This window comes from Hordeum vulgare, chromosome 4H (genome assembly GCF_904849725.1).
Source record: "Hordeum vulgare subsp. vulgare chromosome 4H, MorexV3_pseudomolecules_assembly, whole genome shotgun sequence".
NCBI classification, from domain to species: Eukaryota; Viridiplantae; Streptophyta; class Magnoliopsida; order Poales; family Poaceae; genus Hordeum; species Hordeum vulgare.
Window position 1 is genome coordinate 282,732,986 of NC_058521.1, and position 18,003 is coordinate 282,750,988.

The following is an 18,003-nucleotide window of genomic DNA, read 5'->3' on the forward strand; positions in this document are numbered from 1 at the left end:
CATCATCAATTTACAACACTTTCTGACTTCATTTGTTATTTTTCATGCATTTACTCATTATTATGAGCTATAAGACCATGAAATTGAAAAGCATTTGAAATGAACTCTGAAAAGGTTCCAATTTGGCATGGTATCATCATTTCACCCACATAGCATGTGCGAGAAAGTTGAGAGGGTTACGGGAATAACTGGATCCACTTCGTGTACAAAACGGACAATCTCTTTCGAAGTATCACGGTTTCATACGGAAACTCGTCTATTACAATGGGATTTCATTTTTTTGAACTTATTTGAACTCCATAGTTTTTCTGTGTTCAAAATGCACCATTCAAAGCCACATCATCAATTTACAACCCTTTCTGACTTCATTTGTTATTTTCATGCATTTAGTGATTATTATGAGCTATAAGACCATGAAATTGAAAAGCATTTGAAATGACCTCTGAAAAGATTCCAAGTTGGCATGGTATCATCATTTCACCCACATAGCATGTCCGAGAAAGTTGAGAGGGTTACGGCAAAAACTGGACGCACTTCCTGTACAAAACGGACAATCTCTTTCGAAGCATGAGGGTTTCAGACGGAAATTCGTCTGTTACGAAGGGATTTCATTTTTTTGAACTTATTTGAACTCCATAGTTTTTCTGTGTTCAAAATGCACCATTCAAAGCCACGTTATCAATTTACAACACTTTCTCACTTCATTTTTTATTTTTCATGTATTTACTGATTATTATGAGTTGTAAGACCACGAAATTGAAAAGCATTTGAAATGAACTCTGAAAAGGTTCCAAGTTGGCAAGGTATCATCATTTCACCCACACAGCATGTGCGAGAAAGTTGAGAGGGTTACGGAAAAAACTGGATGCACTTCGTGTACAAAACGGACAATCTCTTTGGAAGCATGAGGGTTTCAGACGGAAACTCGTCTGTTACGAAGGGGTTTCATTTTTTTCAACTTATTTGAACTCCATAGTTTTTCTGTGTTCAAAATGAACAATTCAAAGCCACATCATCAATTTACAACACTTTCTGACGTCATTTTTTATTTTTCATACATTTACTAATTATTATGAGCTATAGGACCATGAAATTGAAAAGCATTTGAAATGAACTCTGAAAAGGTTCCAAGTTGGCATGGTATCATCATTTCACCCACATAGCATATGGGAGAAAGTTGAGAGGGTTACGGGAAAAACTGATGCACTTCGTGTACAAAACGGACAATCTCTTTCGAAGTATCAGGGTTTCATACGGAAACTCGTCTATTACAAATGGGATTTCATTTTTTTAACTTATTTGAACTCCATAGTTTTTCTGTGTTCAAAATGCACCATTCAAAGCCACATCATCAGTTTACAACCCTTGCTGACTTCATTTGTTATTTTTCATGCATTTAGTGATTATTATGAGCTATAAGACCATGAAATTGAAAAGCATTTGAAATTACCTCTGAAAAGGTTCCAAGTTGGCATGGTATCATCATTTCACCCACATAGCATGTGCGAGAAAGTTGAGAGGGTTACGGCAAAAACTGGACGCACTTCGTGTACAAAACGGACAATCTCTTTCGAAGCATGAGGGTTTCAGACGGAAACTCGTCTGTTACGAAGGGATTTCATTTTTTTGAACTTATTTGAACTCCATAGTTTTTCTGTGTTCAAAATGCACCATTCAAAGCCACGTCATCAATTTACAACACTTTCTCACTTCATTTTTTATTTTTCATGTATTTACTGATTATTATGAGCTGTAAGACCATGAATTGAAAAGCATTTGAAATGAACTCTGAAAAGGTTCCAAGTTGGCATGGTATCATCATTTCACCCACACAGCATGTGCGAGAAAGTTGAGAGGGTTACGGCAAAAACTGGATGCACTTCGTGTACAAAACGGACAATCTCTTTCGAAGCATGAGGGTTTCACACGGAAACTCGTCTGTTACGAAGGGATTTCATTTTTTTGAACTTATTTGAACTCCATAGTTTCCGTGTGTTGAAAATGCACCATTCAAAGCCACATCATCAATTTACAACCCTTTCTTACTTCATTTGTTATTTTCATGCATTTACTAATTATTATGAGCTATAAGACCATGAAATTGAAAAGCATTTCAAATGAACTCTGAAAAGGTTCCAAGTTGGCATGGTATCATCATTTCACCCACATAGCATGTGCGAGAAAGTTGAGAGGGTTACGGCAAAAACTGATGCACTTCGTGTACAAAACGGACAATCTCTTTCGAAGTATCAGGGTTTCATACGGAAACTCGTCTGTTACAAAGGGATTTCATTTTTTTCAACTTATTTGAACTTCGTAGTTTTTTTGTGTTCAAAATACACCATTCAAAGCCACATCATCAATTTACAACACTTTCTGACTTCATTTGTTATTTTTCATGCATTTACTCATTATTATGAGCTATAAGACCATGAAATTGAAAAGCATTTGAAATGAACTCTGAAAAGGTTCCAATTTGGCATGGTATCATCATTTCACCCACATAGCATGTGCGAGAAAGTTGAGAGGGTTACGGGAAAAACTGGATCCACTTCGTGTACAAAACGGACAATCTCTTTCGAAGTATCAGGGTTTCATACGGAAACTCGTCTATTACAATGGGATTTCATTTTTTTGAACTTATTTGAACTCCATAGATTTTCTGTGTTCAAAATGCACCATTCAAAGCCACATCATCAACTTACAACCCTTTCTGACTTCATTTGTTATTTTTCATGCATTTAGTGATTATTATGAGCTATAAGACCATGAAATTGAAAAGCATTTGAAATGAACTCTGAAAAGGTTCCAAGTTGGCATGGTATCATCATTTCACCCACATAGCATGTGCGAGAAAGTTGAGAGGGTTACGGCAAAAACTGATGCACTTCGTGTACAAAACGGACAATCTCTTTCGAAGTATCTGGGTTTCATACGGAAACTCGTCTGTTACAAAGGGATTTCATTTTTTTCAACTTATTTGAACTTCGTAGTTTTTCTGTGTTCAAAATACACCATTCAAAGCAACATCATCAATTTACAACACTTTCTGACTTCATTTGTTATTTTTCATGCATTTACTCATTATTATGAGCTATAAGACCATGAAATTGAAAAGCATTTGAAATGAACTCTGAAAAGGTTCCAATTTGGCATGGTATCATCATTTCACCCACATAGCATGTGCGAGAAAGTTGAGAGGGTTACGGGAATAACTGGATCCACTTCGTGTACAAAACGGACAATCTCTTTCGAAGTATCACGGTTTCATACGGAAACTCGTCTATTACAATGGGATTTCATTTTTTTGAACTTATTTGAACTCCATAGTTTTTCTGTGTTCAAAATGCACCATTCAAAGCCACATCATCAATTTACAACCCTTTCTGACTTCATTTGTTATTTTCATGCATTTAGTGATTATTATGAGCTATAAGACCATGAAATTGAAAAGCATTTGAAATGACCTCTGAAAAGATTCCAAGTTGGCATGGTATCATCATTTCACCCACATAGCATGTGCGAGAAAGTTGAGAGGGTTACGGCAAAAACTGGATGCACTTCCTGTACAAAACGGACAAGCTCTTTCGAAGCATGAGGGTTTCAGACGGAAATTCGTCTGTTACGAAGGGATTTCATTTTTTGAACTTATTTGAACTCCATAGTTTTTCTGTGTTCAAAATGCACCATTCAAAGCCACGTCATCAATTTACAACACTTTCTCACTTCATTTTTTATTTTTCATGTATTTACTGATTATTATGAGTTGTAAGACCACGAAATTGAAAAGCATTTGAAATGAACTCTGAAAAGGTTCCAAGTTGGCATGGTATCATCATTTCACCCACACAGCATGTGCGAGAAAGTTGAGAGGGTTACGGAAAAAACTGGATGCACTTCGTGTACAAAACGGACAATCTCTTTGGAAGCATGAGGGTTTCAAACGGAAACTCGTCTGTTACGAAGGGATTTCATTTTTTTCAACTTATTTGAGCTCCATAGTTTTTCTGTGTTCAAAATGAACAATTCAAAGCCACATCATCAATTTACAACACTTTCTGACGTCATTTTTTATTTTTCATACATTTACTAATTATTATGAGCTATAGGACCATGAAATTGAAAAGCATTTGAAATGAACTCTGAAAAGGTTCCAAGTTGGCATGGTATCATCATTTCACCCACATAGCATGTGTGAGAAAGTTGAGAGGGTTACAGCAAAAACTGATGCACTTCGTGTACAAAACGGACAATCTCTTTCGAAGTATCAGGGTTTCATACGGAAACTCGTCTGTTACAAAGGGATTTCCGTTTTTTCAACTTATTTGAAATTCGTAGTTTCTGTGTTCAAAATACACCATTCAAAGCTACATCATCAATTTACAAACCTTTCTGACTTCATTTGTTATTTTTCATGCATTTACTCATTATTATGAGCTATAAGACCATGAAATTGAAAAGCATTTGAAATGAACGCCGAAAAGGTTCCAATTTCGCATGGTATCATCATTTCACCCACATAGCATGTGCGAGAAAGTTGAGAGGGTTACGGGAAAAACTGGATGCACTTCGTGTACAAAACGGACAATCTCTTTCGAAGTATCAGGGTTTCATACGGAAACTCGTCTATTACAATGGGATTTCATTTTTTTGAAATTATTTGAACTCCATAGTTTTTCTGTGTTCAAAATGCACCATTCAAAGCCACATCATCAATTTACAACCCTTTCTGACTTCATTTGTTATTTTTCATACATTTACTCATTATTATGAGCTATAAGACCACGAAATTGAAAAGCATTTGAAATGAACTCTGAAAAGGTTCCAAGTTGGCATGGTATCATCATTTCACCCACATAGCATGTGCGAGAAAGATGAGAGGGTTACGGCAAAAACTGATACACTTCGTGTACAAAACGGACAATCTCTTTCGAAGTATTAGGGTTTCATACGGAAACTCGTCTATTACAAAGGGATTTCATTGTTTTCAACTTACTTGAACTTCGTAGTTTTTCTGTGTTCAAAATGCACCATTCAAAGCCACGTCATCAATTTACAACCCTTTCTGACTTCATTTGTTATTTTTCATGCATTTACTCATTATTATGAGCTATAAGACCATGAAATTGAAAAGCATTTGAAATGAACTCTGAAAAGGTTCCAATTTGGCATGGTATCGTCATTTCACCCACATAGCATGTGCGAAAAAGTTGAGAGGGTTACGGGAAAAACTGGATGCACTTCGTGTACAAAACGGACAATCTCTTTCGAAGTATCAGGGTTTCATACGGAAACTCGTCTATTACAATGGGATTTCATTTTTTTTAACTTATTTGAACTCCATAGTTTTTCTGTGTTCAAAATGCACCATTCAAAGCCACATCATCAGTTTACAACCCTTGCTGACTTCATTTGTTATTTTTCATGCATTTAGTGATTATTATGAGCTATAAGACCATGAAATTGAAAAGCATTTGAAATTACCTCTGAAAAGGTTCCAAGTTGGCATGGTATCATCATTTCACCCACATAGCATGTGCGAGAAAGTTCAGAGTGTTACGGCAAAAACTGGATGCACTTCGTGTACAAAACGGACAATCTCTTTCGAAGCATGAGGGTTTCACACGGAAACTCGTCTGTTACGAAGGGATTTCATTTTTTTGAACTTATTTGAACTCCATAGTTTTTCTGTGTTCAAAATGCACCATTCAAAGCCACGTCATCAATTTACAACACTTTCTCACTTCATTTTTTATTTTTCATGTATTTACTGATTATTATGAGCTGTAAGACCATGAAATTGAAAAGCATTTGAAATGAACACTGAAAAGGTTCCAAGTTGGCATGGTATCATCATTTCACCCACACAGCATGTGCGAGAAAGTTGAGAGGGTTACGGCAAAAACTTGATGCACTTCGTGTACAAAACGGACAATCTCTTTCGAAGCATGAGGGTTTCAGACGGAAACTCGTCTGTTACGAAGGGATTTCATTTTTTTCAACTTATTTGAACTCCATAGTTTTTGTGTGTTCAAAATGAACAATTCAAAGCCACATCATCAATTTACAACACTTTCTGACTTCATTTTTTATTTTTCATACATTTACTAATTATTATGAGCTATAGGACCATGAAATTGAAAAGCATTTGGAATGAACTCTGAAAAGGTTCCAAGTTGGCATGGTATCATCATTTCACCCACATAGCATGTGCGAGAAAGTTGAGAGGGTTACGGGAAAAACTGGATGCACTTCGTGTACAAAACGGACAATCTCTTTCGAAGTATCAGGGTATCATACGAAAACTCGTCTGTTAGAAAGGGATTTCATTTTTTTCAACTTATTTGAACTTCGTAGTTTCTGTGTTCAAAATACACCATTCAAAGCCACATCATCAATTTACAACCCTTTCTGACTTCATTTGTTATTTTTCATGCATTTACTCATTATTATGAGCTATAAGACCATGAAATTGAAAAGCATTTGGAATGAACTCTGAAAAGGTTCCAATTTGGCATGGTATCATCATTTCACCCACATAGCATGTGCGAGAAAGTTGAGAGGGTTACGGGAAAAACTGGATGCACTTCGTGTACAAAACGGACAATCTCTTTCGAAGTATCAGGGTATCATACGGAAACTCGTCTATTCCAATGGGATTTCATTTTTTTGAACTTATTTGAACTCCATAGTTTTTCTGTGTTCAAAATGCACCATTCAAAGCCACATCATCAATTTACAACCCTTTCTGACTTCATTTGTTATTTTTCATACATTTACTGATTATTATGAGCTATAAGACCACGAAATTGAAAAGCATTTGAAATGAACTCTGAAAAGGTTCCAAGTTGGCATGGTATCATCATTTCACCCACATAGCATGTGCTAGAAAGTTGAGAGGGTTACGGCAAAAACTGGATGCACTTCGTGTACAAAACGGACAATCTCTTTCGAAGCATGAGGGTTTCAGACGGAAACTCGTCTGTTACGAAAGGATTTCATTTTTTTGAACTTAGTTGAACTCCATAGTTTTTCTGTGTTCAAAATGCACCATTCAAAGCCACGTCATCAATTTACAACACTTTCTCACTTCATTTTTTATTTTTCATGTATTTACTGATTATTATGAGCTGTAAGACCATGAAATTGAAAAGCATTTGAAATGAACTCTGAAAAAGGTTCCAAGTTGGCATGGTATCATCATTTCACCCACACAACATGTGCGAGAAAGTTGAGAGGGTTACGGCAAAAACTGGATGCACTTCGTGTACAAAACGGACAATCTCTTTCGAAGCATGAGGGTTTCAGACGGAAACTCGTGTGTTACGAAGGGATTTCAGTTTTTTTCAACTCATTTGCACTCCATAGTTTTTATGTGTTCAAAATGAACAATTCAAAGCCACATCATCAATTTACAACACTTTCTGACTTCATTTTTTATTTTTCATACATTTACTAATTATTATGAGCTATGGGACCATGAAATTGAAAAGCATTTGAAATGAACTCTGAAAAGGTTCCAAGTTGGCATGGTATCATCATTTCACCCACATAGCATGTGCGAGAAAGTTGAGAGGGTTACGGCAAAAACTGATGCACTTCGTGTACAAAACGGACAATCTCTTTCGAAGTATCAGGGTTTCATACGGAAACTCGTCTTTTACAAAGGGATTTAATTTTTTCCAACTTATTTGAACTTCGTAGTTTCTGTGTTCAAAATACACCATTCAAAGCCACATCATCAATTTACAACCCTTTCTGACTTCATTTGTTATTTTTCATGCATTTACTCATTATTATGAGCTATAAGACCATGAAATTCAAAAGCATTTGGAATGAACTCTGAAAAGGTTCCAATTTGGCATGGTATCATCATTTCATCCACATAGCATGTGCGAGAAAGTTGAGAGGGTTACGGGAAAAACTGGATGCACTTTGTGTACAAAACGGACAATCTCTTTCGAAGTATCAGGGTTTCATACGGAAACTCGTCTATTCCAATGGGATTTCATTTTTTTGAACTTGTTTGAACTCCATAGTTTTTCTATGTTCAAAATGCACCATTCAAAGCCACATCATCAATTTACAACCCTTTCTGACTTCATTTTTTATTTTTCATACATTTACTGATTATTATGAGCTATAAGACCACGAAATTGAAAAGCATTTGAAATGAACTCTGAAAAGGTTCCAAGTTGGCATGGTATCATCATTTCACCCACATAGCATGTGCGAGAAAGTTGAGAGGGTTACGGCAAAAACTGGATGCACTTCGTGTACAAAACGGACAATCTCTTTCGAAGCATGAGGGTTTCAAACGGAAACTCGTCTGTTACGAAGGGATTTTATTTTTTTGAACTTATTTGAATGCCATAGTTTTTCTGTGTTCAAAATGCACCATTCAAAGCCACGTCATCAATTTACAACACTTTCTCACTTCATTTTTCATTTTTGATGTATTTACTGATTATTATGAGCTGTAAGACCATGAAATTGAAAAGCATTTGAAATGAACTCTGAAAAGGTTCCAAGTTGTCATGGTATCATCATTTCACCCACACAGCATGTGCGAGAAAGTTGAGAGGGTTACGGCAAAAACTGGATGCACTTTGTGTACAAAACGGACAATCTCTTTCGAAGCATGAGGGTTTCAGACGGAAACTCGTCTGTTACGAAGGGATTTCATTTTTTTCAACTTATTTGAACTCCATAGTTTTTCTGTGTTCAAAATGAACAATTCAAAGCCACATCATCAATTTACAACACTTTCTGACTTCATTTTTTATTTTTCATACATTTACTAATTATTATGAGCTATAGGACCATGAAATTGAAAAGCATTTGAAATGAACTCTGAAAAGGTTCCAAGTTGGCATGGTATCATCATTTCACCCACATAGCATGTGCGAGAATGTTGAGAGGGTTATGGCAAAAACTGATGCACTTCGTGTACAAAACGGACAATCTCTTTCGAAGTATCACGGTTTCATACGGAAACTCGTCTGTTACAAAGGGATTTCATTTTTTTCAACTTATTTGAACTTCGTAGTTTCTGTGTTTAAAATACACTATTCAAAGCCACATCATCAATTTACAACCCTTTCTGACTTCATTTGTTATTTTTCATGCATTTACTCATTATTATGAGCTATAAGACCATGAAATTGAAAAGCATTTGGAATGACCTCTGAAAAGGTTCCAATTTGGCATGGTATCATCATTTCACCCACATAGCATGTGCGAGAAAGTTGAGAGGGTTACGGGAAAAACTGGATGCACTTCGTGTACAAAACGGACAATCTCTTTCGAAGCATGAGGGTTTCAGACGGAAACTCGTCTGTTACGAAGGGATTTCATTTTTTCGAACTTATTTGAACTCCATAGTTTTTCTATGTTCAAAATGCACCGTTCAAAGCCACGTCATCAATTTACAACACTTTCTCACTTCATTTTTTATTTTTCATGTATTTACTGATTATTATGAGCTGTAAGACCATGAAATTGAAAAGCATTTGAAATGAACTCTGAAAAGGTTCCAAGTTGGCATGGTATCATCATTTCAGCCACACAGCATGTGCGAGAAAGTTGAGAGGGTTACGGCAAAAACTGGATGCACTTCGTGTACAAAACGGAGAATCTCTTTCGAAGTATCAGGGTTTCACACGGAAACTCGTCTTCTACAAAGGGATTTCATTTTTTTGAACTTATTTGAACTCCATAGTTTTTCTGTGTTCAAAATGCACCATTCAAAGCCACATCATTAATTTACAACCCTTTCTTACTTCATTTGTTATTTTTCATGCATTTACTAATTATTATGAGCTATAAGACCATGAAATTGAAAAGCATTTGAAATGAACTCTGAAAAGGTTCCAAGTTGGCATGGTATCATCATTTCACCCACATAGCATGTGCGAGAAAGTTGAGAGGGTTACGGCAAAAACTGGATGCACTTCGTGTACAAAACGGACAATCTCTTTTGAAGCATGAGGGTTTCAGACGGAAACTCGTCTGTTACGAAGGGATTTCATTTTTTTGAACTTATTTGAACTCCATAGTTTTTCTATGTTGAAAATGCACCATTCAAAGCCACATCATCAATTTACAGCCCTTTCTTACTTCATTTGTTATTTTTCATGCATTTACTGATTATTATGAGCTATAAGACCATGAAATTTAAAAGCATTTGAAATGAACTCTGAAAAGGTTCCAATTTGGCATGGTATCATCATTTCACCCACATAGCATGTGCGAGAAAGTTGAGAGGGTTACGGCAAAAACAGGATGCACTTCGTGTACAAAACGGACAATCTCTTTCGAAGTATCAGGGTTTCATACGGAAACTCGTCTATTACAATGGGATTTCATTTTTTTCAACTTATTTGAACTCCATAGTTTTTCTGTGTTCAAAATGCACCATTCAAAGCCACATCATCAATTTACAACCCTTTCTGACTTCATTTGTTATTTTTCATGCATTTACTGATTATTATGAGCTATAAGACCATGAAATTGAAAAGCATTTGAAATGACCTCTGAAAAGGTTCCAAGTTGGCATGGTATCATCATTTCACCCAAATAGCATGTGCGAGAAAGTTGAGAGGGTTACGGCAAAAACTGGATGCACTTCGTGTACAAAACGGATAATCTCTTTCGAAGCATGAGGGTTTCAGACGGAAACTCGTCTCTTACGAAGGGATTTCATTTTTTTGAACTTATTTGAACTCCATAGTTTTTCTGTGTTCAAAATGCACCATTCAAAGCCACGTCAACAATTTACAACACTTTCTCACTTCATTTTTTATTTTTCATGTATTTACTAATTATTATGAGCTGTAAGACCATGAAATTGAAAAGCATTTGAAATGAAATCTGAAAAGGTTCCAAGTTGGCATGGTATCATCATTTCACCCACACAGCATGTGCGAGAAAGTTGAGAGGGTTACGGCAAAAACTGGATGCACTTCGTGTACAAAACGGAGAATCTCTTTCGAAGTATCAGGGTTTCACACGGAAACTCGTCTTTTACAAAGGGATTTCATTTTTTTGAACTTATTTGAACTCCATAGTTTTTCTGTGTTCAAAATGCACCATTCAAAGCCACATCATCAATTTACAACCCTTTCTTACTGCATTTGTTATTTTTCATGCATTTACTGATTATTATGAGCTATAAGACCATGAAATTGAAAAACATTTGAAATGAACTCTGAAAAGGTTCCAATTTGGCATGGTATCATCATTTCACCCACATAGCTTGTGCGAGAAAGTTGAGAGGGTTACGGCAAAAACAAGATGCACTTCGTGTACAAAACGGACAATCTCTTTCGAAGTATCACGGTTTCATACGGAAACTCGTCTATTACAATGGGATTTCATGTTTTTTCAACTTATTTGAACTCCATAGTTTTTCTGTGTTCAAAATGCACCATTCAAAGCCACATCATCAATTTACAACCCTTTCTGACTTCATTTGTTATGTTCCATGCATTTACTGATTATTATGAGCTATAAGACCATGAAATTGAAAAGCATTTCAAATGACCTCTGAAAAGGTTCCAAGTTGGCATGGTATCATCATTTCACCCAAATAGCATGTGCGAGAAAGTTGAGAGGGTTACGGCAAAAACTGGATGCACTTCGTGTACAAAACGGACAATCTCTTTCGAAGCATGAGGGTTTCAGACGGAAACTCGTCTCTTACGAAGGGATTTCATTTTTTTGAACTTATTTGAACTCCATAGTTTTTCTGTGTTCAAAATGCACCATTCAAAGCCACGTCAACAATTTACAACACTTTCTCACTTCATTTTTTATTTTTCATGTATTTACTGATTATTATGAGCTGTAAGACCATGAAATTGAAAAGCATTTGAAATGAAATCTGAAAAGGTTCCAAGTTGGCATGGTATCATCATTTCACCCACACAGCATGTGCGAGAAAGTTGAGAGGGTTACGGCAAAAACTGGATGCACTTCGTGTACAAAACGGAGAATCTCTTTCGAAGTATCAGGGTTTCACACGGAAACTCGTCTTTTACAAAGGGATTTCATTTTTTTGAACTTATTTGAACTCCATAGTTTTTCTGTGTTCAAAATGCACCACTCAAAGCCACTTCATCAATTTACAACCCTTTCTTACTTCATTTGTTATTTTTCATGCATTTACTGATTATTATGAGCTATAAGACCATGAAATTGAAAAACATTTGAAATGAACTCTGAAAAGGTTCCAATTTGGCATGGTTTCATCATTTCACCCACATAGCTTGTGCGAGAAAGTTGAGAGGGTTACGGCAAAAACAAGATGCACTTCGTGTACAAAACGGACAATCTCTTTCGAAGTATCACGGTTTCATACGGAAACTCGTCTATTACAATGGGATTTCATTTTTTTTCAACTTATTGAACTCCATAGTTTTTCTGTGTTCAAAATGCACCATTCAAAGCCACATCATCAATTTACAACCCTTTCTGACTTCATTTGTTATGTTCCATGCATTTACTGATTATTATGAGCTATAAGACCATGAAATTGAAAAGCATTTGAAATGACCTCTGAAAAGGTTCCAAGTTGGCATGGTATCATCATTTCACCCACATATCATTTGCGAGAAAGTTGAGAGGGTTACGACAAAAACTGGATGCACTTCGTGTACAAAACGGACAATCTCTATCGAAGCATGAGGGTTTCACACGGAAACTCGTCTGTTACGAAGGGATTTCATTTTTTTGAACTTATTTGAACTCCATAGTTTTTTTGTGTTCAAAATGCACCATTCAAAGCCACGTCATCAATTTACAACACTTTCTCACTTCATTTTTTATTTTTCATGTATTTACAGATTATTATGAGCTGTAAGACCATGAAATTGAAAAGCATTTGAAATGAACTCTGAAAAGGATCCAAGTTGGCATGGTATCATCATTTCACCCACACAGTATGTGCGAGAAAGTTGAGAGGGTTACGGCAAAAACTGGATGCACTTCGTGTACAAAACGGAGAATCTCTTTCGAAGTATCAGGGTTTCACACGGAAACTCGTCTTTTACAAAGGGATTTCATTTTTTTGAACTTATTTGAACTCCATAGTTTTTCTGTGTTCAAAATGCACCATTCAAAGCCACATCATCAATTTACAACCCTTTCTTACTTCATTTGTTATTTTTCATGCATTTACTGATTATTATGAGCTATATGACCATGAAACTGAAAAACATTTGAAATGAACTCTGAAAAGGTTCCAAGTTGGCATGGTATCATCATTTCACCCACATAGCTTGTGCGAGAAAGTTGAGAGGGTTACGGCAAAAACAAGATGCACTTCGTGCACAAAACGGACAATCTCTTTCGAAGTATCACGGTTTCATACGGAAACTCGTCTATTACAATGGGATTTCATTTTTTTTCAACTTATTTGAACTCCATAGTTTTTCTGTGTTCAAAATGCACCATTCAAAGCCACATCATCAATTTACAACCCTTTCTGACTTCATTTGTTATGTTCCATGCATTTACTGATTATTATGAGCTATAAGACCATGAAATTGAAAAGCATTTGAAATGACCTCTAAAAAGGTTCCAAGTTGGCATGGTATCATCATTTCACCCACATATCATGTGCGAGAAAGTTGAGAGGGTTACGACAAAAACTGGATGCACTTCGTGTACAAAACGGACAATCTCTGTCGAAGCATGAGGGTTTCACACGGAAACTCGTCTGTTACGAAGGGATTTCATTTTTTTGAACTTATTTGAACTCCATAGTTTTTTTGTGTTCAAAATGCACCATTCAAAGCCACGTCATCAATTTACAACACTTTCTCACTTCATTTTTTATTTTTCATGTATTTACTGATTATTATGAGCTGTAAGACCATGAAATTGAAAAGCATTTGAAATGAACTCTGAAAAGGTTCCAAGTTGGCATGGTATCATCATTTCACCCACACAGCATGTGCGAGAAAGTTGAGAGGGTTACGGCAAAAACTGGATGCACTTCGTGTACAAAACGGAGAACCTCTTTCGAAGTATCAGGGTTTCACACGGAAACTCGTCTTTTACAAAGTGATTTCATTTTTTTGAACTTATTTGAACTCCATAGTTTTTCTGTGTTCAAAATGCACCATTCAAAGCCACATCATCAATTTACAACCCTTTTTTACTTCATTTGTTATTTTTCATGCATTTACTGATTATTATGAGCTATAAGACCATGAAATTGAAAAGCATTTGAAATGAACTCTGAAAAGGTTCCAATTTGGCATGGTATCATCATTTCACCCACATAGCATGTGCGAGAAAGTTGAGAGGGTTACGGCAAAAACAGGATGCACTTCGTGTACAAAACGGACAATCTCTTTCGAAGTATCAGGGTTTCATACGGAAACTCGTCTATTACAATGGGATTTCATTTTTTCAACTTATTTGAACTCCATAGTTTTTCTGTGTTCAAAATGCACCATTCAAAGCCACATCATCAATTTACAACCCTTTCTGACTTCATTTGTTATTTTTCATGCATTTACTGATTATTATGAGCTATAAGACCATGAAATTGAAAAGCATTTGAAATGACCTCTGAAAAGGTTCCAAGTTGGCATGGTATCATCATTTCACCCACATAGCATGTGCGAGAAAGTTGAGAGGGTTACGGCAAAAAATGGATTTACTTCGTGTACAAAACGGACAATCTCTTTCGAAGCATGAGGATTTCAAACGGAAACTCGTCTGTTACGAAGAGATTTCATTTTTTTGAACTTATTTGAACTCCATAGTTTTTCCATGTTCCAAATGAACAATTCAAAGCCACATCATCAATTTACAACACTTTCTGACTTCATTTTTTATTTTTCATACATTTACTGATTATTATGAGCTATAAGACCACGAAATTGAAAAGCATTTGAAATGAACTCTGAAAAGGTTCCAAGTTGGCATGGTATCATCATTTCACCCACATAGGATGTGAGAGAAAGTTGAGAGGGTTACGGCAAAAACTGATGCACTTCGTGTACAAAAAGGACAATCTCTTTCGAAGTGTTAGGGTTTCATACGGAAACTCGTCTGTTACAAAGGGATTTCATTTTTTTCAACTTATTTGAACTTCGTAGTTTTTCTGTGTTCAAAATACACCATTCAAAGCCACATCATCAATTTACAACCCTTTCTGACTTCATTTGTTATTTTTCATGCATTTACTCATTATTATGAGCTATAAGACCATGAAATTGAAAAGCATTTGAAATGAACTCTGAAAAGGTTCCAATTTGGCATGGTATCATCATTTCACCCACATAGCATGTGCGAGAAAGTTGAGAGGGTTACGGGAAAAACTGGATGCACTTCGTGTACAAAACGGACAATCTCTTTCGAAGTATCAGGGTTTCATACGGAAACTCGTCTATTACAATGGGATTTCATTTTTTTGAACTTATATGAACTCCATAGTTTTTCTGTGTTCAAAATGCACCATTCAAAGCCACATCATCAATTTACAACCCTTTCTGACTTCATTTGTTATTTTTCATGCATTTAGTGATTATTATGAGCTATAAGACCATGAAATTGAAAAGCATTTGGAATGACCTCTGAAAAGGTTCCAAGTTGGCATGGTATCATCATTTCACCCACATAGCATGTGCGAGAAAGTTGAGAGGGTTACGGCAAAAACTGGATGCACTTCGTGTACAAAACGGACAATCTCTTTCGAAGCATGAGGGTTTCAGACGGAAACTCGTCTGTTACGAATGGATTTCATTTTTTTGAACTTATTTGAACTCCATAGTTTTTGTGTGTTCAAAATGCACCATTCAAAGCCACGTCATCAATTTACAACAGTTTCTCACTTCATTTTTTATTTTTCATGTATTTACTGATTATTATGAGTTGTAAGACCATGAAATTGAAAAGCATTTGAAATGAACTCTGAAAAGGTTCCAAGTTGGCATGGTATCATCATTTCACCCACACAGCATGTGCGAGAAAGTTGAGAGGGTTACGGCAAAAACTGGATGCACTTCGTGTACAAAACGGAGAATCTCTTTCGAAGTATCAGGGTTTCACACGGAAACTCGTCTTTTACAAAGGGATTTCATTTTTTTGAACTTATTTGAACTCCATAGTTTTTCTGTGTTCAAAATGCACCATTCAAAGCCACATCATCAATTTACAACCCTTTCTTACTTCATTTGATATTTTTCAAGCATTTACTGATTATTATGAGCTATAAGACCATGAAATTGAAAAGAATTTGAAATGAACTGTGAAAAGGTTCCAATTTGGCATGGTATCATCATTTCACCCACATAGCATGTGCGAGAAAGTTGAGAGGGTTACGGCAAAAACAGGATGCACTTCGTGTACGAAACGGACAATCTCTTTCGAAGTATCAGGGTTTCATACGGAAACTCGTCTATTACATTGGGATTTCATTTTTTTGAACTTATTTGAACTCCATAGATTTTCTGTGTTCAAAATGCACCATTCAAAGCCACATCATCAATTTACAACCCTTTCTGACTTCATTTGTTATTTTTCATGCATTTACTGATTATTATGAGCTATAAGACCATGAAATTGAAAAGCATTTGAAATGACCTCTGAAAAGGTTCCAAGTTGGCATGGTATCATCATTTCACCCACATAGCATGTGCGAGAAAGTTGAGAGGGTTACGGCAAAAACTGGATTTACTTCGTGTACAAAACGGACAATCTCTTTCGAAGCATGAGGGTTTCAGACGGAAACTCGTCTGTTACGATGGGATTTCATTTTTTTGAACTTATTTGAACTCCATAGTTTTTCTATGTTCAAAATGAACAATTCAAAGCCACATCATCAATTTACAACACATTCTGACTTCATTTTTTATTTTTCATACATTTACTGATTATTATGAGCTATAAGACCACGAAACTGAAAACCATTTGAAATGAACTCTGAAAAGGTTCCTAGTTGGCATGGTATCATCATTTCACCCACATAGCATGTGCGAGAAAGTTGAGAGGGTTACTGCAAAAACTGGATGCACTTCGTGTACAAAACGGAGAATCTCTTTCGAAGTATCAGGGTTTCACACGGAAACTCGTCTTTTACAAAGGGATTTCATTTTTTTTAACTTATTTGAACTCCATAGTTTTTCTGTGTTCAAAATGCACCATTCAAAGCCACATCATCAATTTACAACCCTTTCTTACTTCATTTGTTATTTTTCATGCATTTACTGATTATTATGAGCTATAAGACCATGAAATTGAAAAGCATTTGGAATGAACTCTAAAAACGTTCCAATTTGGCATGGTACCATCATTTCACCCACATAGCATGTGCGAGAAAGTTGAGAGGGTTACGACAAAAACAGGATGCACTTCGTGTACGAAACGGACAATCTCTTTCGAAGTATCAGGGTTTCATACGGAAACTCGTCTATTACATTGGGATTTCATTTTTTTGAACTTATTTGAACTCCATAGATTTTCTGTGTTCAAAATGCACCATTCAAAGCCACATCATCAATTTACAACCCTTTCTGACTTCATTTGTTATTTTTCATGCATTTACTGATTATTATGAGCTATAAGACCATGAAATTGAAAAGCATTTGAAATGACCTCTGAAAAGGTTCCAAGTTGGCATGGTATCATCATTTCACCCACATAGCATGTGCGAGAAAGTTGAGAGGGTTACGGCAAAAACTGGATTTACTTCGTGTACAAAACGGACAATCTCTTTCGAAGCATGAGGGTTTCAGACGGAAACTCGTCTGTTACGAAGGGATTTCATTTTTTTGAACATATTTGAACTCCATAGTTTTTCTATGTTCAAATGAACAATTCGAAGCCACATCATCAATTTACAACACTTTCTCACTTCATTTTTTATTTTTCAAACATTTACTGATTATTATGAGCTATAAGACCACGAAATTGAAAAGCATTTGAAATGAACTCTGAAAAGGTTCCAAGTTGGCATGGTATCAGCATTTCACCCACATAGCATGTGCG